The sequence below is a fragment of the Amphiura filiformis genome, chromosome 19 (assembly GCF_039555335.1).
Source record: "Amphiura filiformis chromosome 19, Afil_fr2py, whole genome shotgun sequence".
Lineage (NCBI taxonomy): Eukaryota > Metazoa > Echinodermata > Ophiuroidea > Amphilepidida > Amphiuridae > Amphiura > Amphiura filiformis.
In genome coordinates, this window is record NC_092646.1 from 47,563,024 (window position 1) to 47,590,429 (window position 27,406).

The window sequence follows — 27,406 nt, forward strand, 5'->3', positions numbered from 1 at the left end:
TAAATGCTATTATGGTTTTAGAATTCCGAGGCCTCCAGATAATTTTCGGACAAGCACAAAGACATATATTTGCGGTTGGAATACTCACCCCTAAACTTGATAACTGGTCCCAGCACATCGCATATGCCACGGTCTGTAAATCATAAATTAAAACATATCAGCATTACGTGTGTGTGTGTGTGAAATCTCGGGTTTTTTTTATCTTTTATTTTATTTTATTTGCTTCGTTGATTTCATCACATTATATTTTTACATAACTCATTTGATCTCACTTTACTAATTTCTGACTTTACTAATTACTACAATTACTACATAAGCTTTCTGATTCTTAATTCAGAATGTAATAGACTGATCAAATCGGGATATTTCCCGTAACGATATTTACTAATTGACAATTTACTAACACTTATTATTTTAATTTCAAAGTTTTAGGGGCCTGAGCTTTCGATCCTAGCAGGATCTTTATCAAAGGCAGAGACCGCAGAGTGACAAGACAATACACAAACATGCATATATACGGACATGGGCATAAAGGAAAAGGAAATTAGCAAGACAATAGGAGACATGAGTTTTTCTTGGGAAATCAATTGGGGCAGGAAGTGGGATGCCATGAATGGAAGTAAGAGACGGATAAGGATATGAATGAAGACAATGGGTTGAATAGAAAAGGAAAATGAATGGTAAAAATACAACTACATGAATATATTACATAATGATAGATGTAAATAGGAAATAAAAACTAAAATAATAAAGTGGAGGGAAAATATTTTAAAATGATTAGAAAAAAAAATTAATGGGGGGGCAAAATATTATGATAATGAAAAACAATTTAGTCGTTTCCCTCTTGGATGTTGAGACCGTGTGGCTGGATGGTACGAAGGCGCTTCATCCAGAATTTCTCCCTGCTGGCACGGACGGTGTCTAGGCGGTTACCTAAAGACTCAATGCCCTGTAGGATCATGTCGGAGATGGAGCGGTTGGGGAGGTTAAAGTGATTACCAACAGGGGTGTCAAGCTTCTTGGCGTTGACAGTAGATCTGTGTCCATAAAACCGCCTCTTATGTGCAGTCTTAGTTTCTCCCACATACTGTATTTTGATTATTCTATTATTTTATTGATAATAGTATTACATTTTCCTGCATGGTAATAACCAAAGGTAACACATGCTTGTGTGGTTTTAATTTTAGCATTGTAGTGTTGCAAAATTATTCAATATAGTCTACTTCGTTACAAATTTCACATACATTACTATTTTCTTTTCCTATTTTGTTAAGATAGACTTTTGTTGCATAAAAATTACTGGTTATTTTCCAATTTAATGTCTTTAACCTAAGCTCTTTTGTTACACGAATATTTGTCCAAATTTGCTCCAATTGAATTTCATGTTTTTGAATTTATTTTCCCAAAAGGTTTGACATACAGGGTGTCCCAGAAAAAAATACCCAGGAAATAAAATTGAACGTAAGTCGAGAAATAGACATCAGAATCAAATAATGTAAAATGTAGCACATAGCTTTTGTTGTTGTGCATCACATACAAAAAATTATTTGATTCGGCTGACTGGTTGCGAAGAAATGAGCGATTCCATAATGCGTGCATCAATTCAGTTCATTCCAATTTTGATCAACAGGCGCTTTTTTCATAATCGGACGGTGTTAAGTCATTCATGCTTTCACTGAAGATAAATAACAGTTTGTCCAAGAAAACGTTGATTTCTGCAATTGGAAGCTTTCCATTCTTTATGCTGTGCAAATAATATTTTATAATATGTTATATTTTAACTTTCCAAAGAACATTTGAGCCAAGAATAACAATGATCAAGTGCGTACAGCTTTATGTGTGATTTTTGACACCAGGCAACATTAAGTTTTTAAAGATTTAAACTTTGCATTACAATTTCTTGGAAATATTCCAAAAACATTAATGTGTGAGAGAAATGTTTTTAAGCCAAAAAGAACGAAAAGGATTTCACAGAACAAAATATAAACCTCGTTGACCACTAGTGTGCATTGTGTTGAATGATCTTTCTAACAAAATGCTTGTTTTAGAGCTAAATATTGTATACAAACACTGACTGGCTGTGGGAACCTACTTTTCATTTCATCTAGTGAATGAAAGACACTGTTTTGATCATACAAATTTGAAATACATATTATACCTCTTTTAGCCCACTCTTTGTAATAAAATGTCTTATCCCTGCTAATTACACAAAATTGTTCCAACTTTATCTCCCCCAGTTTGGCACTTGGGTACTTTTTGTTGACAACCATACCTTGATTAGATTTCGGTAAAACATGGGCATGAAATCACAGTTTGCCTGCAAATCCAACCCAATCGACTATAACAAACGTCTTTTGATTCACAGTGAAATAAGTGTCTAGAGATAATTTTATTGTGATCTTTTATATTTCAATGTTTAGAATTCTGCCGCGAGCTGTTTTTTAGACATTAAACAAAACATGTGATGTATACATTAACAAAATATAGGGGTGGTGTCACGGGGTGGTGTGTGTTTGATAAGTTTGCAAATTGGATACAAGAAAGGTATTCGATCTCTAGTCATTGCAATGTAACTTCAAAGCAACTTCAAGTTTTACCCCATTGGTCATCTAAACACCTCAAAAGAAATAAGTCCCCCTCTGAACATGTCGTCATAACATCGTAAGGTTTCGTTTTGTAGCAACAAAACTAACTTTTATATAATCATATGACTGTTTACTAAGTGCTGTGTGCAAATGAGAGATTTCCATGACTTCGGGGCTGAATGAGCCTAAATTGAAGACAAAAAGTGCCCTTTCCAAAAGTCACAAAGTAGGCCTATGCTTGTTAACTGCAAGGCGTATTGGGACAAGGAATGGAACTGACCATCTTACAACTCACTGTGCTGAACTCTGCACCAAGGGGATTTGCATGGCTGAATGATCAAGAATCGATACACATTACAGTTCACTTGGTGAGGATTTTAAACTGCACTCAAACACATGGGGTTTTCCATTAGTAAGAAGCCATGAATCAACTTTTGTGACAAGCATAGGCCTACTTTGTGACTTTTGAAAAGGGCAGTTTTTGCCTTCAATTTATGCTCATTCAGCCCTAAACTCATGGAAATCTCTCATTTTCACGCAGCACTTAGTAAACTGTCATATAATTATTTCAAAGTTAGTTTTGTTGGTACAAAATGAAACCTTACGATGTTATGACAACATGTTCAGAGGGGAACTTATTTCTTTTGAGGTGTCTATATACAAATACGTAGTAGACTAGTTCTTATGGAAATATACTTAGTTCCATTTGATCATTCGATACCATGTGTTGAATTAAGGGGGCTTTCAAGGATGTTTGAGGTCATTTTGAATAGCGTTTGAAACCGATATTTTGACGCTAATATTTGAACTATTGCACTAATTGACGCGTCATAAAGCGGGGAAATATATTTTACAAATTGGCCTGTGATAATTTGTTTTGGAAATAAAGGTCATTAAGTAAGGGGCTAACTGCTTTGTTTGTGAGTTTATTAGTTGCTAGTGATAAGACTTAAAAAAGAATGCTTTGTCTTAAAGCGCTTGGCAGTTTCAAAAATGAATGTGGGATGCATTTTTATTTTATTTCTTTTTTAAAGATTTTTTAAAAACTTTATAATTATTTTGAATGAGTGTTCAAAAGTACACAGCATAAATTTGTAGCTCATTTACACAAATAAAGTACACATAGCAATTGTTTTATACCTATAATAAAATCGAGTAAATTTTCTTAAAATATCATGATTTTATGGCAAAAAAACTAACGCAAAAATAGTTTGACATTTCAGCTGGGATGGACGCGCTAAGAAAATAAATTGCAGTTGACTAAAAAGCCGCTTCAAAAATAAATATTGCTCCTTCTAAAGTGAATTAGGTTGCAATAATCAAATATTATGATGCATTAAGCACCATTACTAAGTGTATATGGTTAAATACCACCAATTAGTGCTGGGCAGGGCGTGAAAATAAGAGAGGGACTTTTTTCCTGCATGGCATTCTTAAAAGGTGCTTAAAAATCACTGAAAAATACCAAGCTGTATAGTAAAAAAGTGCAAATTTCAGAGTAACATGCAGGAAAGGCATGTTTTCTACCATTATTTTACAGTTTTGATGAAAAGTTCCCCGAAATTCATCCGCTGCATATCGATTTTGCCCCCCAACCAGTTGGCCAAAATCTGTTCACAAAAAATGAGGGCGCACTGTAAAATTGTGGTCTTTCCACTTCAGTGCTTTAAAACAAAAAAAGTCTCAGGTCATCATATGTTGACATTTTGGTCATTTGGGGATTCATCCTTCTACTCTTAATTGAGAATAATGTCATTTCACTGTGAGAGTTCATTATATGAGAAAATCGTGCTTGAAATCACCTATTTTTCCATTGAAACCTGTGTTATAGAGAATTAGTGGTATTTAACCATATGTCGTCACGTTATTAACAACATTGCATAAACTGTGATTCAGCTCAGGAGAGTCAATTTCAACGCCTTGCCGTGTTCGGCGGCAAAGTTTGAAAAATGTAAATCGTAACATGCGAACCATACCTCAACAAGACACCGACTATTTATGGTAATGGTCTGTTTTGAACCGTTTAATCTTACATATACGGCGAGCAAAAATAAACGAATTTGTTGTAATAGTTTCCAAAAGACAAAATGAAAAAGCTGATGTACCGGTATTATCTTGTAAAAGTTTAAGGTTTTTCCCAAAATAAAAACACCCCGAGACAGTGTAATATTCTTTCCATGTGTCCTGCGTTCGAGGCTATGGGTCTATCTAGTGACAAATGCAAGTGATTTAATCAAATCAATACAGAATTGATTCAAATGATTTTACGGGAGATTCTATTCAATTCACTTGTGGTCCTATCCCACTCGAGAGCCTTATTAATACCTCATTAATTCATAATATTAATAATGAATATGTAAATAGTTCGAAGGTCAAATTACCAAAGTGAGTGGGTTTTACCTAGACAACTCTTTTAAGAAGGGGTACTACACCCTGGCCAATTTTGTGCCTATTTTTGCATTTTTCTCAAAAATTATAGCGCATTGGTGACAAGTAAGATATGTATATTATAGGGGCAAGGACTACAACTACTGCACTGAAAATTCAGCAACCCAAGGCAAGTAGTTATTGATTTATTGATCGAATATTGGTTTTCCCTCATTTTTGACTGTAACTCCACAACTGTTGTCTGTGCTGAAATAAAATTTCCAGGGCAATAGTTGTAGTCCTTGCCCCTATAATGTACATATCTTACTTGTCACCAATGCGCTATAATTTTTGAGAAAAATGCAAAAATAGGCTCAAAATTGGGCAGGGGTGTAGTACCCCTTAATACCATAGAATATATATTTATCTTTGATATACTTTTAGAATAAATGTCCCGAACCAAATCAACGCATATTCCTGGGTACCCTCCTCGACCTATTTTGGTTGGGGTTAGGCCGCGGATTGTTGTAGGTTTCCTACATCTAGTCTTGTGGCCTGTAATGTACTGCATTTGAGTTGCACAAAATATCCTTGGTTGAACTGATGTAAGACCTCATGGCTCTTGTTTTGTAACCTAATTTGTCGGAATCTGCGTTTTGTTGGGAGAGGGGGGGGCAAAGGTAGATTGACATCCTCGTCCTAATTATGCAGGCTCAAGAGACATAATACAAACTAATTTGCATTATTCAATAGAGGTGTTCTTGGTGTCATTCAATATACCATCTTCATTTAAATATAATATGCATAAACTTGCATAATAATTTATGCTGATCATGTAAAATATATAAATTCAAAATTAGAGCCCTCTATAGTTTGATCAATTCATAATGTACTTTGATGCAATTTAAGTTTGTTGAAATGTCCAAAAAGTCAAATAATGTGGCCAGTGTTTCTAAATGCGAACATGTACTTCTCTTGTTCAAAATTAACTGACCTGACCAAGATTATCTTGACCTGACCAAGATTATCTTGACCTGACCAAGATTATCTTGACCTGACCAAGATTATCTTGACCTGTCCAAGATTATCTTGACCTGTCCACATTACTTGATATAATCGACAGTTGACCAGACTTTTAACAAAAGAAATACAATAGATAATGGAACAAAAGAAGAGGGCTAGACGGATATGGCTAGGTACACGACTTCACTCTATCACAGGAGAGTAGTTTTAAACCTCTATTATGTCAACGTTTCAAGATCGATCGTCAGAAAAAAAGTAACACAGCACGGCTTTTCAAAATAAAGACTTTAAAATTATGATTGGTTGATAAGATTGATCGTGTTTGATTGAGTGGACAGGGGACATCATGGCTATAGACTCACCTTGGCTCTCTCCGTCTGGGAGCTGACCTTCTTCACCCAGGCTCGATTTGTCCTGAACTTCACGATAGCATTGAATTATGTCACAGATATTACCTGTAGTTTAGAACAGACATATTGTGCAAGTGGTTTAAACTGCGCGTAACAATGTGTTTAATGCTGAAATGGGGTGCAACAAACTCGATTTTAATATCCTTCAATGAAAACTACACGATGCAGCTTTTCAACACAGCAAAAATGTAAACAGAGAAACACCCTTATTTCAACTAAAGCGAGCATGTTATAATTTTAAATACACATTTTTAACCCCATGAGAACTATCTTCCGATTGGCCAAAAAGAAGTTTTCATTATTAATTGGATTAATCAGCAACATTGCTAGAATAATTTCACCAATTGGGGGTGAATTATTTGCAAAGCTCCATTCTGATTGGTGATTAAAGTGAAGATATTATGTAATTGACCATTCAGATGCAATGTTAGATCGGCAGGTAGTGCTCAGGGACCTAGTCTTATTAGATTGAATGTGATTTGCTTTACAGCGACGCACACCGACATCGCCTGGTTAATAATTACTTGGTACAGCAGATACACTCAAATCAATGCCCGGGATCGATACACGTGAATGTGCTATGCACGATTTGATATTCAGATGATAAATCTGTGGATACCGGGGTAGAAAATGATGAATATCTCCCGTAATTTTTTTATTCTAAAGAAGCCATATTTTTTCCTTGCACTTGAATATATGTGTTGAAAGGATATGATAGTCGTTAGCTTGCGTATTGCGAAAGAACCGTGCGTATTCAGCTCAAAAACTGACAAAAATTATGATTTCATATTTGCCGAACTATAGCGCAGCGTAGGCCACTCGTGGAGGCAGTCTAAAAGCAAATGACCTCATGGCGCATACCATGCTCACTCACACACAGAGAGTTCAGTCACCGGGCTATTGTCAATAGCCTTAGTCGGATGTCCCTCAGCCCATTATGCATCTCAAAACTATTAAACCGTGCGTGGCTGTGGATTCAACCTACCATGACGATTTCTGCCATGAAGATATCAGGGCGATGACACTGTGCGATGTCCTCGATTTTTCTTTTTATCCAATTATAATACACAATTCGTCGGCTGTATTCCATAGTGGCGTATAGTGATTTTGGTCATTTTTTGAAAATTGGCACATATGTTTTTAATGATGTTCTCTTTCATTTTTCTAAGTCTCATCAGTCATAATTAGCTAATTAATTAGTAATTAATTAATTAAATGTGGCGTATAGTTACAAAGTGACATTTTTTGTATTCCATAGTGGCGTATCGACCATACGCCACTTTTATACACATTTTATAATTATGAAATATCGGCAAAAATGAAAAACATCGTATGTCATAGTGGCGTACGCGTATCGGACCTATACGCCACTATGGAATACGAACGACGAAAAGTAACGCCATAGGGATTACACGGCGACCGAGGTGGCGTACGGTTAACGTAAGGTTAGGGTATTGCGTTTTGTTCGTTTTCCATAGTGACGTATAGTTTTATTGTCAGTTTGCCAGCAATAGTATGTATTTATTTCTTTTGAAAATATATAACAATAAAATCTATTTAGTTTACTACAGAAATTTCACATCATTTACAAAATATAATGAATGTCTGATTTACACAACTCGATTTTAAATTGGCATTTCTTCAAACCCGATTTTCTCGAAAAGTTGTTTATTCGCGGCGCCCCACTATACGCCACTATGGAATACGGACGACGAATTATGTATTTACTAAAATATCTTAAAGACATGCTTTATTTGCTGTGAAATTTAAGAATTTTGATAAAACCCGGGGATCCCAACAGGGTTTCACATTTTATATTATTATATCAAATTATACATTATGTCGTTTAAGAATACCAGTTTTTATTAATTTTTTCCACCCGACGTCCCCGGGTGACAAATCAATAAAATAATTAAATGTCCAAAGCTAACGCTAAATGGGGCGGCTCCGCCTATTGATTGTCCTTCCGAATAATTGTTCAACTATTTTCGTGACTTTGGTGTTAGTTAATATAGTAGCCCACCACAATTTCTATTATGGTAATCCTATACTATTATAAATTGTAGCTTTTGCAGACACTTTGTGTATTTGAAAGAATTTTAGCTAAATATTATCAGAGAAGTCTCTTCAAATATCAGCGCACTTGTAAGAGCTGTATTTATCGGATGCAAACTAGCTAATTCGTTTACATCAACGGTAAGATAGTGAGTGGGTAGAACACAAGGACGTGATACATGTAAACTATCTACAGATTTGGAGGCATATAATAACATTTGCCGAGGAGGACGTCCTCAATATTTTTCAAAATTCTGATTTTTACACGACTGTTATGTAGTTTAGTAAACTAACGTACCATGCGAAAATCAAGACTTGAGCTGCTGTAGTTTTGTCAAAATCCGGTGGAAATACGATGAAAATATTAGTCGAACGCATACACGAGGTGCATAACAGAGTACGTACATGGCATGCGGGCAGTCGTGACACATCAAAAGAACCGACACGACTCACGTTCGAATGAGTGGCTCGCATTGGCGACATATGCGCTGGTATTTTATATTTGTATTGCCTCATCTGCTTGGGCCAAATTAAAAAGGACATATCTGACGATGAAAACATTTTATTAAACCCCAAAAAGGTCTTCAATTCTATTTCTTATGGAAATGTTATAACATGGCTTTAAGTATTTTGGGTTGATCAAAAATAGCGTATTCTACAGTGTACTTTACGAGTTGCTATCCATGGACCCGAAGCTCTGAACTTATCAACCGGTTGGCTAGTAATAACACTGCGTAGCGTGCCTGGATGTATATTCGAGTCTTGAGTTAATGTGCTGGCCGTGTCCAAGAATTAAATATAGGAAGAGTAGTAGTGTACTCACCTAATAAATCGGGAATATCAGCACCTGTTGATCATAAAGCAAAATTAATTCAAGCAATTATTTTATGATGAAAAACTCAACACGGCTATCGTTTGATCTATTCTCTGCTTTATACAGGTAGTCGACCGAGTCTTATATTTCCAAATGTAATAAATAAGGGGACTGTGCAATAATTATGAAGGATAGGTAAAATATCCAAACGGCGTGCCAATAATTACTTACCCCCCCCGTCCTGCCCCCCCCCCCCCCCCCTTAGACCTGCCAAATAGTGCCCTCCTCGGCTTACACTTATTGTACAACACCTAAATAAAATCATTCTATAGAGATAACATTTTGCTCAAATGAAGTCTAAAAATTGCGAATTAAGAAGTTCTCGATATGACATATAAGTAGTATACTATCCAAGCTACAAATATAATAAATGCTACTAATATTGTGGAACACGTCTATTCACAGATTTTATGTACAATGTATTACAAAACTACACCAACACATGATAAGCTATCTAGCAAACACAAAAGGTTTATAAACGTTTTTAAAACGTTTATAAACCTTTGTGTTTATAAACCTTTGTGTTTATTAAAATAACATTCAGAGCACATTTTTTGAACTTCATGCAAAACGCATTCCTGGTCGAATACGATAGGATTTCGGTCATAAAGCACGTTAACACGGCTACCTAATAGGGCTGGGGTTGAAGCAGGTAGTTGAATTCGGAAGGCGATCATGCAAGGAGGCTTATAGGCTTGCAACATGCACTGTCATTGATTGGTTAGGGTTAGTTTATTGTTATAGTTAGGAATAGGATTAGGGTTATGAATAGGCTTAGGATTAGCTTACACAAAATAATTACATAAAGGTTGGACACCGCCCCCCCCCTCAAGTAGGTTGTTGATTCAAAAGCTAGTGAGGGCTCACACATGTTCAGAGTGCCCGTCAGAAAATTTTCTATCTATTTACACCTGAAATCCTATCGTGATCGACCAGTAATGGTTGTAACATAATGTGAGGGTCATTCAACATGTTCTTCCCCCACCATCATATCTCTTTTATCTTATACGCGCCAGGATATTGAAATTACCCATGATTATACTCTAAATATTTGCTACAAAATAAAAGTTATTTGATTAAAATGTGATTTTTGATTGTTTAGATATGTTGCTTAACATGCTTAAAGCGAATATAGATTTTGTATGTCAGAACTGTTAAAAACTGAAGCCAAAAGTTCAGTAAGTATCATATTGTAGCTTTAAATAATCTCCATACAAATGTTTTTAAGATGCGGTTGTCCAACTGCATAATCAGGATAAAAATTCTTTTCCTATTTGAGCTCACTGACATCTTGGGACTTTAAAACAAAATAAAACACATTTTACATGAAACGAAAACAACGAAGGGTTGAATTGACTCATAAATTTAAGTAAAATTTGCCATATTTCGACTAGACAACGTATAAGGTAATTCGTAATTACGCCGTTTTTTATGTTAGGCCATAATATATTTATATAATATTACTGCAAAATGCTTCTTTCTTTCTTTCGCGAAATATAAGCATGTACAATTCTCGCTATTCGCAATAAGGGCGCCGCCAGCGGTTTGCGATGTAATCGTGATGTATCATGGGAAAATCGTGATGTATCATGGGAAAAGGTCGACATCCAAGTCCGCGCAATACGAATATTACCATGCTATTACATAGGAACACGTGACAATATTTTTAGTTTGTCAATATAACGGTATTACACGCAAATCGATAGAGAAAAAATTAATTGTGCACATTTCAAATCACATTATTAAGTATTATTGAGTATCGATTCGCGTGTAACACCTTTATTTTGACAAACTAAAAAATATTGTCACGTGTTCCTATGTAATAGCATGGTAATATTCGTATTGCGCGGACTTGATGTCGACCTTTTCCCATGATACATCACGATTACATCGCAAAATCCATGCTGGCGGCGCCCTTATTGCGAATAGCGAGAATTAAAATACTGAAAAAGCACTGAAAATGATTTCTTGCATAAAGTAAGAAATACTTACAGTTTAATGCTCCTTACATATATACTCAAAATCTGAATTTCGAAGGGTCTAATATAGTTGCTCTAATCACTGATGGTCCTCTGAAGGGGTTCAATACATTACACAGTTATTCACTTAATAACACTTACCTTCTGGCAGCGACGGTGGCCATGGAATTGTTACTACACGATCTCCGTCGTTATCATGGTTATTAAATACGGCACAGACACGGGCAACTTAATAATGTGTAAAGAGAGATATTGTAACCCGTTAGACATTACAGCATTTTGTTACATCCATGTCGTCGCTGGGCGGAGAAATCATCATAAACATATCACAAAAAGTAACTAAACCCCCTTAAATATTGACCATTATTCAAAAACGGGTGAATTACAAAGCTGTAAAGTGCGTTGGAAGCAGAATTTATTTCTGCACATTTTGACACCTCATTTGACTAATTGACTAAATATTGACGGCACAGTGTACATTTAAATCAATGTAGCCCAAGATTTGAAAGTTGCAGTAAATTCTATTGATTTTGCATTCAGTGTAATGGAAGGAAATTTGTGTAATGATATCTGAGTGTTTTTGTATTGTAAAAATTTGTATGTAAGTGCAACTTTCAAATCTGGACCTCACTACATTAAATTGACCGGTGATTTATTGTTTTCTGGGCTATTGTATCAAATGAGGTGTCAAAATGCGCAGAAATAAATTCTGCTTCCAACGCATTTTATCGATTTGTAATACAATAGCCCCTTTTTGAAAAAAGGCCATTATTTAAGGGGGGTTAGTTACTTATTTTGATATGTTTATTTATGGTCAAATGCAAAACCTCATAAGTAAAAAGTGGGCCCCAATTACAAAACCTCATATGTAACGACTTTGTTATTTTGCGTGAGACGCAAAAAACGGTTAAAAATTAACAGGATTTACATAGAAAATAGTGTTGCTCTATTTACATACACTTATACAATTTACAGTTAAAAGGGAAGCATCAAAAGGTGTGTTGGGACATTTTCTTTAAGTTGACACATAAAAATAGAATTTTAGCAAATCGTCGGCCGTATCACAAAGTGACGTATATATTTGCAAAAAACGCCTTTCGAGAAAATCAAATTTTAAAATTTGCTGCATACTCTTGATTAAAACATTATTGTCGTTTAAAACCAGGTTAAAAGTAATTCAAATATACCATATTTTTAATGTAATTCACTTATCACTATCAGAGTATTACTTATTGTGTTAATTTTGATGGTTGCTTATAATCAGTACTTTTGGTGAAAGTTTACATCTACATTATACTTACAAAGTGGATGTAGTGGTGGTGGCTGACCATCCAACCCAAGACATTTCAACAATTCATGCTTAATATCTACCACCTGCAATAAGTAAAATAATCCGTGTTTTGTTCACATTTGTGACACGATCTGGTCCATGGGGGCAAAAGGAGGCATTTTTGTACTGTAATTATTACATAATACATAAAATCATACTGAAACACCATTTCCATACAAAACTATGCGATGGAAATAAATAAAACTCAACAACATTACCAGTATAAAAAGTACATACACCCGTTGTTTAATTAATTTAAACGAATTATAATTAAAGTGTACCAATAATGCTTCGCATCCTCCGCGCACAACATACACGCAACGAGCAGATGGTACTGAGTGATATACAATCCAAGTTGTTTTAGTACTCAACCAGACAAAACTGGACAAGACGAAACTGGGCAAGACAAACCCGTTATACACAAAGTAAAATCAACCTTTTCTTCAGACTTAGAAAGCGACATAGCAATGCACCAAGTAACCAAGATAAAGAAAAGATTATGAACAAACAAATACTATAATTGAATAACTTCTCACCACTCAACGTACATAAATGATATAGTTAAAAGAAGATTCCACTGACCAACCAGCATTCGAAGCTGATACCTTTAGATTACCAGTCCAAAGCTCTGCCAACTGAGCTAGTGAGTCAGCTAGGAAGAGCAGACGATTTTTAATCTATAGGTAGTCAGTTTGATCCTCATCCTTTAATCTCAAGGATAAATACGAGCGTATATACATTTAGGCCTATATCTTACCGATTTTCCATTTGCCCCTATGGCAATACAGACCAACAATAGAACCACAAACACACGCATGATGAAGTTGTCGAGTCAGTAAGCTGCGAGCAATAAACTCAGATTAACTGCTTTTGGAGGAGAAAACCTTCCAATTGCGAGATCCGGTCCTTACGTTCTTCCTTTTATCTGAAATTTGGACATTGCATTTCAATGTAATGAACCAATGAAACGTATTCGTGGGAGGAGACTGGAATAACATGTCATTGTGTCACCTCAACAATACACATTTGAATGAGGTTGAATAGTAAAAATAAATTATAATAATTATAGTAATTATTATAACATAGCTTATGTGTAAATAATCATCAACTAAAAATTGTCAAGCGGGCATAAGAAAAAGATCTAAGTTTTAAAGGAAGGTGACCTGATATATTTGGAAAATCAAATTCTTTAAAACTTATTAATGTGGTATACCATATTTGAGACTAATTCGACAGTTTTTTAATGATTTCTTCGGAAATATACCGATTTGAAACGCCTAATTTCAATATGTTTATGAGAAAAATATGAGCTTCCATCTGATACCAAAATCAGCATTTTGATGAGGTAAAGTAAAAATATTGACACTATTGAGAAAAATGTTATTGATAATGCTGGTAGTCAAGTAGCCGTGTTACCTAATCATGATTATGATTCTTTCATTAATTTCCAAAGCAGATATAATATATAAACAAGTCGCAATACAATGTATTTGTGTAAACGTAACTAGAATCGTGAATTATGGTGACAACATTTTGTTCGATAGATTTTTTGGTAATTGCGGAACTGACATATAGATTGCTCAGAATATGGCACGCACTCTTTTGCTCTCAGTTAAAGTCTTATACGAGTTCGGACAAATTTTAATTTGTTTATTATTATCAAATACTATATTATAAGTTTTCTGGCAATTTTAAGCCATACTAATGAGGTGAAATTAAAGAAAACTCACTTACAACCTTAGCCACTTAACAGTTGTATTTTATTGGGGTTTAAAGTCCTAATTATGACTTTAATAAATGCATTTGGCTGAATTCAATTGGAGCTAACAATATTCTGCACACGACCGTATCAATTAAGGTTATTATTTATTTTAAACTGTTGTGATTTGATAGTTCACAGCCTCTTACGGAAAAAAATGAGCTTTGGCAAAAAGTACATTGCTCAATTCATAGCGATTGTGTAGAAGAATGAAAATATCACAGATATACTTTTATAGGTGCTGCGGTTCTTTAGTTACGTTGTAAAGAGGGCTGAAACAACAACACTTTTGTAAAACGTTCATAACTCATTTACATGTACAACAAAGTATACGATTTGTAGAATGCACTTTTGCAAAACATCAAGGTAGGGATAACCATCAAAATTTCATGTTGCCCCTATTGCTACAAAAGATTGTTTTCTGGATAGAACTCATCAACAGAAGTATTTTGGTGGTTAAATGGTCAAAATCGGTCAAAAACTTTTCGAATTATGAATTTTCAAAGTTTCCCATTCTGACCGGTCATTGGAACCGAAATAAAATGACAAGGTCCAAAAATAGCAATTGGGAGCAAAATTGGCATAAGCATATATTTACCTTTATATATTTCTTTATTTTAACATATATGCAAACATGAAACAAGCATATTGTGAAAGTATCAAAGGGTTTCTTATGAAATGGCACTTTACTAGTCAATGGCATAAATTATTTTTTCAAACCGAGGCATTGAAATCATGCATTTAGAGAACATTTGCCAAAAATCATCCAAGATGGCCGATATGGCACAAAATCAAAATTGCACTAAGTCCAAGTGAACTTTTTTTTCACAACCAAAAATTTCAATGTTATTGGGTTTAATATGACCAATTAGCAAAATCTTAAGTGTCATTGAAGGTCATTGACTCATTCACAACAATAGAGGTAAATCCACTTCACTCATCATGCTCATGTGTGACTTCTAACAAAAGGTGCTGGTTCCGGTAGTATTCTTCATTCAAACCAATTCAATGCATGACCTCGGAGTCACCTGTATGACTTTCGCGGGCTATTTTGAAACAGTTATGGTTGCACATTCAGGTACTTCTTTTGAAAGTTCTAAACAAGGTATAGCCAGCAGCAAGTTGTAGATGGTATAGGCCTAAATATAAGAAAACGTTTAGGGTTGAAATCAGGTGAAAAATACATCAAATGAGCACGAAACTTCACATTTATGTTCAGAAAGGTGTCTTCTTAGCATGATTCGAAAGGAGTATGAAAATTCCAAAGGGAAGTTGGTGATTTAATTTGTAACTCGAGATCTACTTGTTCATTTTGTTTTCCTTTTTACAGAGGGTATGATAGAGGTATTACTGACAACTCTGCCAAATTACAGCTCAGTAGGCCACGTTTTTCACCTGAAATTATTGACATGAATATTTTGTGCCATTCTTGAGCAGTGCTGAACTCAGCCACTGGCAATTAAACGCACTGTGGCGATGGACCAATTTTGACTCGCACTTACAGGAAAATGAAATCAGTTGTGTTGCTGTAATTTGCAAGATAGTTACAAAATATAATTGGCAGTCACTTCTCCAATTTTGCAGAAAAATATTGAAAAATAAAAGAATGAGATCAATTTAGAAATGTCTGTGCAAGCAGTGCACAGTTGAGCTCCCTGCATGTCTATGGGAGCGTTCTAATCAAGTTGATGGTTCATTGGTCATCCCTAATCAAGGTGTTGTTTTTCAATAATATATTGATCTAGATAATGAAAATCAATTTTTAGGTTGCTTCGACCAACAATACCTCGTCTACCCTTAAATCGTCACAACGTGGCGTCGCGGGTCGGGAATGTGGGGCCGATTTGGGATCGGTCTGTCTGGTGATGGATGTGGCATGGTGCCGTGGCCATCATGGGTGGTGGGTCCGGTTGGGTAGGGTTATAGTTTGGTTCAACTATCTTTTATCATGTTTAAAATTATGTGCATTGGTAAATTTTTTTAAAAACATTATTGCTGCAATATTTTGGTTGTTTTTAGATTACTTTTAAGGTGTAGTTTTTAATATACGAGTGTCAATTTTATATTGTATATTTTATGTATGTGCATTTTCCTTCTCTTTGTAAAGCACAATGGGGCATCTGCGATGCAAATTGCGCTATAGAAATATTGGTTTATTATTATTATTAACATATAATAAGCAGGTTTATGAGTATGACGGGTTTACTTACGTATTGTGGTTATAGCATTATAATTGTTGGGACCCACTGTTTTGGGCCCGATTGGCTCTACCCAGCAAACACAAAAACGTTTTTAAAACGTTTTAATATTGGAAAAGTAGTATATTTTGGCTTTTGGTTTAGGTAAAAACGTTTTAATAACATTAAAATGTCGGGTTATATAAAGGTCATGATAACGTTTTAAAACGTTTTGTATGAAAACACACTACAGCAACATTTTTAAAATGTGTTCAAAATGTCATTGTAAACTATTTTTGCAAACATGTTTTGCCAAATATTTTGTTAACACTTAAAAAACATTATGTTAAGATATTTGCACCCAGCAAACACAGAAATGTTCTTAAAATGTTTTTTTACAAAACGTTTTAAAAACATGTAAATGTCGGGTTATATAAAGGTCATGAAAACGTTTTTAAAACGTTATTGCAAATATTTTGGGCAAACATTTTTCGCAAAATATTTTTTCAACCCCCAAATAACATTCTGTATAGAATGTTTTGTATCAAGTTTTCAAAAATGTTTTTGGAATGTTATTAAAACGTTTTATACCCTTTATATAACCCGACATTTAAACGTTTTCTGTAAAACATTTTGTGTGTGCTGGGCAGTAGATTATCAAAAAATGTTATGAAAACGTTTAATACCCTTTATATAACCCGACATTTAAACGTTTTTTGACAACCTTTTTATAACCTTTTGCGAATGATGTCGGAAACGTTTTGTGTTTGCTGAGATGTTTACGTTCGTGCAGTGAGAATAAAACATTACCCTACAACGCCTCTCTAGCGACGCCCTTTCTCTCCAATTCTTCGCGCACTCGTGATAATAACCCTCGGGACGAGCAGATCAGTGATATTTGGATGCTTTGTGCACCATTATAAGGAAGACACTTCATGGTTTTTGAATCTTCATGGTTTTTGAATGTTCAAGAGAACGTTTTAATTTTACTGCCGATATTGTAAGTTAAGTCCCCAATCCACAGGGCCTATTTTTATTGAGACATCATGTAGACGCTCCTGAACACTAATGATAAACTCATAAATATTAAACGATTATGTGTATTGCTTGTAGGATGTTAACATCCTGACATTTTACATGCTGTATCCAAAATGTCTCTACCACCGCGCAGAGAGTCGTATTCGGGGTCGAATACGCATTCAGCTACGTGTGAACCATATAGCACGCACCCTTGATTTGGGGCTGTTGTGTAGAAATTACTGGTTGTCCTAAGGGTATGTATACTTAACTTAGTATATAAGTTATAAATAGTCATCCCTGTAATATTTAGCAAAACCTCGAGGATTTTAAAGCAGAAATAACAATATTAGCTTATATTTTGCGTATGATTTTCTGGGATTTTCCAATTTCTTGGGGTGCACTCACATTATTAAGCCATGGCGATATCATGTGAGAATGTTTGTACTTATTTTGGTATCACTGGATAGAGGATACCTTCAGCTATACGTTAGTATCAAATATATTTGAAGTATGTGACATTTAATACAGACAATTCGGGGTTTCCAGCTATACAATACTATACATCCACCTGATTTGTACAGTTATGAATACGATTCGTCTCTTTGCCGAATTCATCAAGATTTCAATTTCTTCATCGGGGAGTAAGATTTGTCATTAATTTTGGATGGAAATAAAAGATAACCTGAAACATAATCATAAGCATACAAAAACTCAATTTGCTCAAAATTCTCGGTTCGTCACTCTGCTGAATTCATAACGATATGCATGCAGCATTTTTAAACACTTTGTACTTTTATACAAAGTACACAATCTTTCATGCGTCAAGATAATGTGATGGTTAAAATACATAAATACTGATCGCTTGATTGAAATTTATGTACAATATCATGCATTTTGCCAGATGTGTATAGTAGTTAGTACCGGAAGACTATATCAGATGAACCCGTATATTTATTTATTGCAGTGTGATGTACTAAAATAACAACATTAATGATGTGTTTTAGCTTCCATTTTTGCTTACTTGCTTGCTTAATTCGAGTGGTGTCCTCGAACTGTGATGGCTTTCCACAACTTCCTGTCCTCCATTGCTGTCTTGAAGTCTGCTGCCTCCAGTCCAGTGTCATTTTTCAGAATGTCAATGTAGGTCAGAGCAGGTCTTCCAGGTTTCCGCCTCCTCCATGCTTGGGTGTCCAATGAACCATTTTTGATGCGGGCTCATCACTTCTAGAACAGTGGCCAGCAAACCGGGTTCTTCTTTCCCTGATCTTGTGGCTTAATTTGGGAAGATCTCCATATAGATCTGCGTTTGACCTATGTTCTTTCCAATGCACATTCAGTACAGTTCTTAGCATACGGGTGTAGCAGCCATCCAAACCCTTTGCAAGTTTAGGGGTGATGGTCCATGCTTCGCATCCATAAAGCAGCACCGACTCCACTGTTGCAGCAAAAATACGAAGTTTGAAACTCTTGGTAAGAGTTGACCTCCAGATTTTCCATTTTTACATAAGACGTATACATTTTCATGCACATATATTTTGATCAAGGTTCTTCATTTTTAAGCCTTATAATAGTAAACATCTCAAAAAAGTAACTAACCCTCTGAAATAATGGCCATTATTCAAAAAGGGGCTACTAAGTATCGTATTACAAATCTGTAGAATGCGTTGGAAGCAGAATTTATTTCTGCGCATTTTGACACCTCATTTGATACGATAGCCCAGAAAACAATAAACCACCGGTCAATTTAATGTAGTGAGGTCCAGATTTGAAAGTTGCACTTACATACAAATTTTACAATACAAAAACACTCAGATATCATTACACAGATTTCCTTCCATTACACTGAATGCAAAATCAATAGAATTTACTGCAACTTTCAAATCTTGGGCTACATTGATTTAAATGTACGTTGTGACGTCAATATTTAGTCAATTGCTACAAATGAGGTGTCAAAATGTGCAGAAATAAATTCTGCTTCCACCGCATTTTACAGATTTGGGATACAATCACCCGTTTTTGAATAATGGGCATTATCTAAGGGGGGTTAGTTACTTTTTTTGAGATGTTTATTATGGAGAATTATTATAGAATAGATAAGTTCCATATTCTCTGTTAATTTCATGATTATGATTATGTTCATTTAATCACTCAATATATTGAGCAAAATAATCATAATAATCTATTAAATTTGTACTTTGGGGTTTCATCACTTTCATGATGTTCATTCGAAATAAGAGCTTATCAATTGTCAAAATAGTAACAAGGTTTGTTGTTTGTTTACACAGTCAAAAGCAGATCGGGGCAGGTCCCCTCCTCTACAAAATGGGAACTTGTTTGTTGTACGATTTTGAATCCCCCACCTCAAGAATGGTTAAAAGGGTCGCATTTGCGTTAAAATTTGGGATCCGCCCCTTGTTACAAACATAGGCCTACTCACTTAGACCTACGTGCAATTTAGCCTTAAAGCTCTTCTCTTTTGCTCCCTTTTCTCTGCACTTTTCTATCCTTTCCCATTCTCTCCTCTTTTTCCTCTTTCTTCGCCCTTTCTTGGAAAGGTCGATACCCCCCATGTCCGCCCCTGCTCTAAGGTAAAGTAGCGGTTCCCAAACTATTTCTATATGCATCGGGCTCTGTGAAATGAGGTTTTCAAGAAAAGGGATGCTGAAGTTTCGATGAAGTTTTGAGTGCTCTCAAAAGCGCCAGAAAGAGTTATCATTTTTACCTGAAAGTTGGCGTAAGTAAGTCTCTACAGCATCTCAACTGCATATGTTAAGCACGGATTTTTAATTATCACTGCACGGATTTTTAATCTCACTGCACGAATGTACCAGGAGGCACATTAAAATAGACCCTGAGACAAAGGGAACAAAAATGGTAAAGGAAAAAAGGGAAAAGAAAAAGAAGGAGACATTAAGAAATACGTAAGGAACATCCAGAAAGATTCTCCCCAAAATTGCCTGGTGCATCTTCTTCTGTGTCGCCCTTTTGCCAAATAATATAAGGGATTTTGCGATATATAACAACTTAAATATCTATATATCAGAAATTTTACGAACCGTTTTTGTAAACTGCTGATATTTTAAGTTAAGTCCCCAATCCGCATGGCCTATTTTATTGAGCCATCATTTAGACGATCCTGAACACCAAATGTTAAACTCATCAATATTAAACGATTATGTGTATTGCTTGTAGGATGTTAACACCGTGTTTATAAACTGAGCATCTTAGTATATAATTCTAAGCACTAGTTGGACATTTAGTTCACAAACAGTAAGTTTAATATTTTGTAATAGCCCAGCAAACACAAAACGTTTTCGACATGATTCGCAAAAGGTTATAAAAGGTTGTCGAAAACGTTTAAATGTCGGGTTATATAAAGGGTATATTAAGAGTATAAAACGGTTTCATAACCTTATAAAACATTTTTTGATCATCTACTGCTCAGCAAACACAAATGTTTTACAGAAAACGTTTAAATGTCGGGTTATATAAAGGTTATAAAAACGTTTTGATAACATTCCAAAAACATTCTTGAAAACTTGATACAAAACATTCTAAACAGAATGTTATTTTGGGATTGCTAAAATATTTTGCGAAAAATGTTTGCCCAAAATATTTGCAATAACGTTTTAAAACGTTTTCATGACCTTTATATAACCCGACATTTAAATGTTATTAAAATGTTTTGAAAAAAACATTTTAAGAACATTTCTGTGTTTGCTGGGTTCAAATATTTTAACATAATGTTATTTAAGTGTTGACAAAATATTTGGCAAAAATGTTTGCAAAAATAGTTTACAATAACATTTTTTGAAAACATTTAAAAATATTGTTGTAGTGTGTTTTCATACAAAACGTTTTAAAACGTTATCATGACCTTTATATAACCCGACATTTTAATGTTATTAAAACGTTTTTACCTAAACCAAAAGCCAAAATATAACTTATTTAAAACGTTTTTAAAACGTTTTTGTGTTTGCTGGGAGTACTTGTATACAACTTTGACATATTTTACACAATTTGCAGATATCTTATGCACCTTTGCATCACTAAAGTGACGAAATTTACGGAAATATTATCACAATTTGAAAATTTTACGCAGCTGTACGACATTTTAAGAAATTGTAGGCATCTTTGCCTACAATTGTAAGAGGTATTGGCTCTGCCTAGATAAGCTTACCGGGGATAATAAACTAATCAATAATCGAATCATCTTCATCAACATGCATCGTTTATGTTTGGCACAAACAAACAAATCCTCCCTCAATATACGTGCATGATTTCTAGGCCTAAACCTCGTGGTGTAATTTTACGGTGACATGAAAGTATGCCACTTACGATAGACCTATCTGAAGTAAGACTAAATCAAATTTCCAAGAAGATCAACTACCGCCCGCGGTAACAGATATCCGATAAAAATTATGTTGGCACGTGACATTATATACTTATGGTTATATACCCCATATACTGTGTCATCACAGGATACACACATATGGTTGAATCCAACCAAAAGTGTCCACGGGCCAAAAATAAAAGTCCAAAATAAAAATGTCTCAACAATTTTTTCCTTTTGCCCATCGATTGATGGCATGTTGGCCTTATAGGAACCAAAAGTGCCATCACTTATCTTGAAAAATAAATCCAGGACGTGTGATAGTAAATGTGACATCAAAACCCAATGTTACCTACGAATACCACTAGGATGATTTCACTATCGCAATACTAATCAACCTAAAACAAATGGAATATTCCCATTAACACGTTTTTCGTGTAATGTAGACCACGGGGTGTCAGGAAAATGCTAGCTCAACCAGAAAATATTTGTTTTTATTTTTATAACGCGATCAATATGATCTTAGTCAATTTATGCTAGTTTATTTTTGAAAATGAAGTTTATGTCAGTTTCTGTATTTTATTTATCAAATGAGTATGAATAAATTTACATATTGTATAAGAACGAGTGGGATATCTGTTTTCAGGAATATTAGGAATTATACGCATACACCTAATGCTTTATAAAATGATAGGTGAAGAAACCCGGGTATTCGTAGGTAATATGAGCGATTTAACAATTTCTATATTGAGTTTACATTTCGTTTTGGATTTGGAAGATACCTTCTCTTAAATAACAGTACTGCGAATTCAGAGGAAAATATTGCAATTACACACCTTATTGCCTTTTAACAATAACCAATGACACTAGCACATATCAGAGAAGATGTAAGAAAAGGAGGCAGAACAGAATTATATCCTTGAGATAATTCCGTTGGTTATCCTGTTGCACCTTTATTCTCAAGTGGTGGGTTAACCAACAATTAACAATGAGAGGACATTCCTGAACCTCGTTCAGTTGGGGATGATTTGAAGTGACCGCCAATTATGACCATTTGATATTTAATACCAGCAATGTGAAAAAAAAAAATAATGTAGTGCCAAAATAATGTACCCTTCTACGGAAGGAGCAAAGTTTAACAAGTTATAACTCCGCTTCTGCAGTACGAATGTCAGCGGCGAATGTCAGGTTATTATTTCCCAGTCTTGAAAAAAATTGCAGGCAGAGGTGGGAATCGATCTCGGTACCTTCCGTTTAAACAGCACTGTGCAAGACCACTAAGCAACTAAATATCTGTTGTGAGATGTGTGACATTAATCTTTGATATTGCTTAATGGAACAAATCGCGGAATTAAATCAGTAATAAAAGAAGTAGATTCTTATATAGCGGTCAAATTGGATAAAAGGGGAAATATTTGTCCCTGCTCTAAAGAAAATATAGGTTAGAAAATTATTTTAAAATTAAAAATTGAGATTTTATATTTATTTCTTTCACGAGGCGGCATTATCACAGACAAACACTGTATAAGCTAAAAACTCGACCCTCATCACTAGATGCTGTCATAGCTCAATGGTAGAGCATCAGACTGCTGATATCAATATCGTTGGTTCGAGTCCTCCTGCCAGCAATGGTTATATTTATGATTTTAATGCTACGCTAAAATGTGTTCAATTTTTTTCGTTTATTTATTTATTTATTAATTTTTGTTTATTTATGTAAATAATTTGATATTATTATTTGAAAGAGGTAGGCCTATTTGAGCAATTTGAAATTTTGATTTTATAATCCTATGGGGTCATTTTGAACCCCCACCCTTCCCAAATTGCGGAACCCACAACACCTATGAGTTTGCATCATACATAATGATCAGTACGTCCATGTCATCATCATAAAAAAACCCATTCTATGTATATAATACCTGACGCCGGCAACTATTGTCTGTCCAATTAACTTAGACACCCAGTTTTTGTTACTTATTTGAAAAAATATCCACTTTTAAAGAAAGTCATGAAAGAAAAGTGTTAACATTCGCTGAGACCTAACGGGATTTTTGTGTTTCCAAAGCATTGAGTGAGAGTTTACCAGAAATTCTATTGAAATTGGAAGGTTTTTCTCAACACTTTAAAAATAATCCGGTAGAAGTTGGGTACCATTATTTTGGAAGGTCTCATTATACAGATTTGTAGGTATGGTGATTTTGGATAGTGAATGGATGAATAGTAAATTAATTATACTCCTCACCAAAAACATTTTATAAAAATGAAAAATATAATTCAGTTCATAAAATGCAGACAGTGTTTCTAATTGGCATATTTATTCTTAGTGTATTAACTATAAGTGATCCCAGCTGTCCCCAAACCAATTACAACAATTCGGCGCGGTATTTGAATCTTCTTCTGTGCATGCTTTTGGCTTGGCCCAATTTTAAGAAAATAACAATTGTATAAATGTTCTGATGTTATTGGTGAGGAGTATTCACAATACACTCCAGCCACATAGTAACTTGCTCTATCATTTGTTATAATGCACCAACTGTGACATCTTTTGAGTTAAGCGCGCTTCAGACTCCATATTGTACGTACAATATTGTATGTACAATACTTTTCGTGACGTCAAAAAGTATTACACGTGCAATAAATAGTATGTACCGGGAAAATATATATTGTGCTACAATCATTGGTTGCTTAATTGATACGTAGTTGCCAAATTTCTAAGAGTGGTAAATTTAGTGAGTGTTCGTGCACGGAATGATGAACATCTTTTCATGTCTTTTGTATTCAACTGTACTTAATATTAAAAGGCCTATTAATACTAACGATATTAATAATATTAAAATTGTAATAATAATATAAATGGCACATTCAGTTCTTATTTATTTATTTATTTATAGATTGATTTATTTAGGCCTATTTGTTTATTTATTTATTTGTTTATTTATTTATTTATTTATTGATTGATTGATTACTGATTGATTAATTGATTTAGCGATTCATTTATACTGACATTTAGTCATATATTGATTTAGTCAGTTTCTTAAGTATTATTTGTAGGCCTATGTATTTATTCTGGTTTTGATTTGATTGATACTGATATTTTCATTGTTTTTTAAAGTTTTGGCATGTAACATTATACATTATAACACGTTGTGTTATGAATTTGCAACAGCTTTTTACATGTTGATATCGTTGAGGCATGTTATGATGGTGTATGTTATAGACCTACTTATGATCATCCCAATACATCCATAAACGTGTTAATGTGAAACGAGATTACTTGAAATACATATTTCAGAGTTGAAAGAGTTTCAAATATACGAACATAATTCTGAAATATGCCTCTCTGATTGGTTGATGGTCAAGAGGATTACGGCATCCTCAAAGCCTCTTGCTGTAATTCTCTAATCGATATCTATTATAGGACCGATCTTCTGAAATCCATACAACCGTGTCAAATGAAATAGTCTCGAATCATAATTTGTGCACGATACAACGTTGATACGTCAGATTTCGGAATTTTATTAAAAATAGGCATAAATCACATTTGAACAGGTTGAATGCTGGCAAAAGTAGATAAAATAACTATGGGTCGAATTTACATTAATCAGTGTCCTGGGGCCAGGATAACATTTAGGACTCCTTCGAATTCTAAAACAATACTTCGCCAAATGTCCTTGCTTTCATTTTCTCATTTAATTTGTTTTAATTTTAATTAATTTCTTTATCCACTGGCTCTCTGGTAAATCCGGTATTGCCAAATATTTCTTGTCCATTACCCGTGTTAATCTATTTATTTATTAAAATGAACCATCTATTAAATTCCTATAATACAATGTATAGGCCTAGTGTATTTGATAACAAATTTGTTTTTATTTTTGATTGGAATTTGGGTTCCACTTCCATTACACGATTTCATAATAAGATATGTTTGGGCATGGCGGAATTAGTATATGATTAAAAATAGACATACTCTTAGGCCCCTTTTTTAATGTTTGTAGGCCTACATTATTGATATCAATATTTATGTACAAAATGCAAAAGAATGTATATATATTTGATTGTTTTGTAAACATTAAATTTGATGTTTACTCATAATTATGTCTGGAAAGTCAGGGAAAAACTAAGGAGTATCGCTATTTAGTTTCCTGGGAAAGTGGATCAGATGAGCAGTGAGTAAAAACATTTGCCCTAAATCTTTATTTGATTTTTATTGTTTTATGAATTTATTAGGCTACTGGTAAAGTGCAGAAAGAACCTCCAAACGCACTCTAGGATTTTTCATCAGCAGCAGTAGAAATTTCTCTTGCATAGATTTTCTGGTGACCTCGCTTGGATTTAGCAAACAATGAACCGTCAGGGTTATAGCGCGTTATCTAATCTGATTCAACTCGTCGTGGCACGTATATTTATTGCACGTGTAATACTTTTTGACGTCACGAAAAGTATTGTACATACAATATTGTACGTACAATACGGAGTCTGAAGCTAGCCTTATAGAGGTTGTGCATGGAATTATTGATTGGCTCCAAACAAAGGATTTGAACCGGTGTCCTTCACCGAAATCATGGCACAGTGCAGTCCATTCAATCAAATATTGTCATCATTTGATCGTAGTGTATTTGTTATGTGTGTGAGACGACCTCTCGTGGTAGATTGCAAACATGCTTTTCTTGAATGCATTTGAGTAGACCGCCATTATTGTGAATTAGTAAAAGGATCAAAGAAAAAAGGGTGGAATCACTGATCAATATGCATGATTATAATGTTCAAACACCCCTTACTGTAAATAGATTATCCCATCAAAAGTTTCAAGTCATTAGGAATATTCGGCTGGACCCAGATATCTTGCTGTAAATCGGTCAAAATTGAATAAAAGTAGACAAGGAAGAATATTTTTTCATCGCTTTACTAATAATTTCTGTTAGGTCTGACCGTGTTTAGCAACTTTTCTTTCATGACTTTTTGCCAAAGTGAAAACTTTTCGAAATATATCCTAAAAAGCGGGTGTCTAAGTTATTTGGACAGACAATAGACTACTATAAAAAAAAAATCACATCTTTCCTGCTCAATCAAAATAATACTTGCAAATAGATCATAGTTTACTAATCTAATCCTATAATATAGACCTGTAATATCACCTGTAATATAGGTGATCATTGTTTACATGGTTTGTTATGGTTGGGATTAGTGTCCGATCTCTGTAATGTAATGTAAATGAAGCATATTGATATGCAGGAAGAATCGATCAGGGCGCTAGCTTTATTGTCTTATGAGATGTAGGGCCTGGTGCGAACTGCCCAAGCTGATTGTTCATTTAGTATCATAATCTATTAGGGAAAGATAAACACTATTCAAAATATCAATTGATAAGAAGATAGGGATTTAGAGATTTGTAATTGAGTCATGCATGATTTAACAGAAGGTTCTTTCCAAAACCCAATCGTAATGAGAGATTCAAATTTTGCTACTATGGTAATGAATGAATAAAATGGTAGTT

The 27,406-nt window shown here is 34.5% G+C and overlaps 1 long non-coding RNA gene across 1 annotated transcript; it reads right to left on the minus strand.

Annotated features, from left to right (window-relative positions):
- Nucleotides 1–87: 87 nt before the first annotated feature.
- On the minus strand, nt 88–12,668 carry LOC140141159 (uncharacterized). Its single transcript, XR_011857365.1, has 5 exons — nt 12,595–12,668; nt 11,435–11,521; nt 9,264–9,287; nt 6,338–6,430; nt 88–133 (listed from the first exon to the last, which is right to left on the minus strand). It is a non-coding gene; the product is annotated as an uncharacterized lncRNA (long non-coding RNA).
- Nucleotides 12,669–27,406: the final 14,738 nt, after the last annotated feature.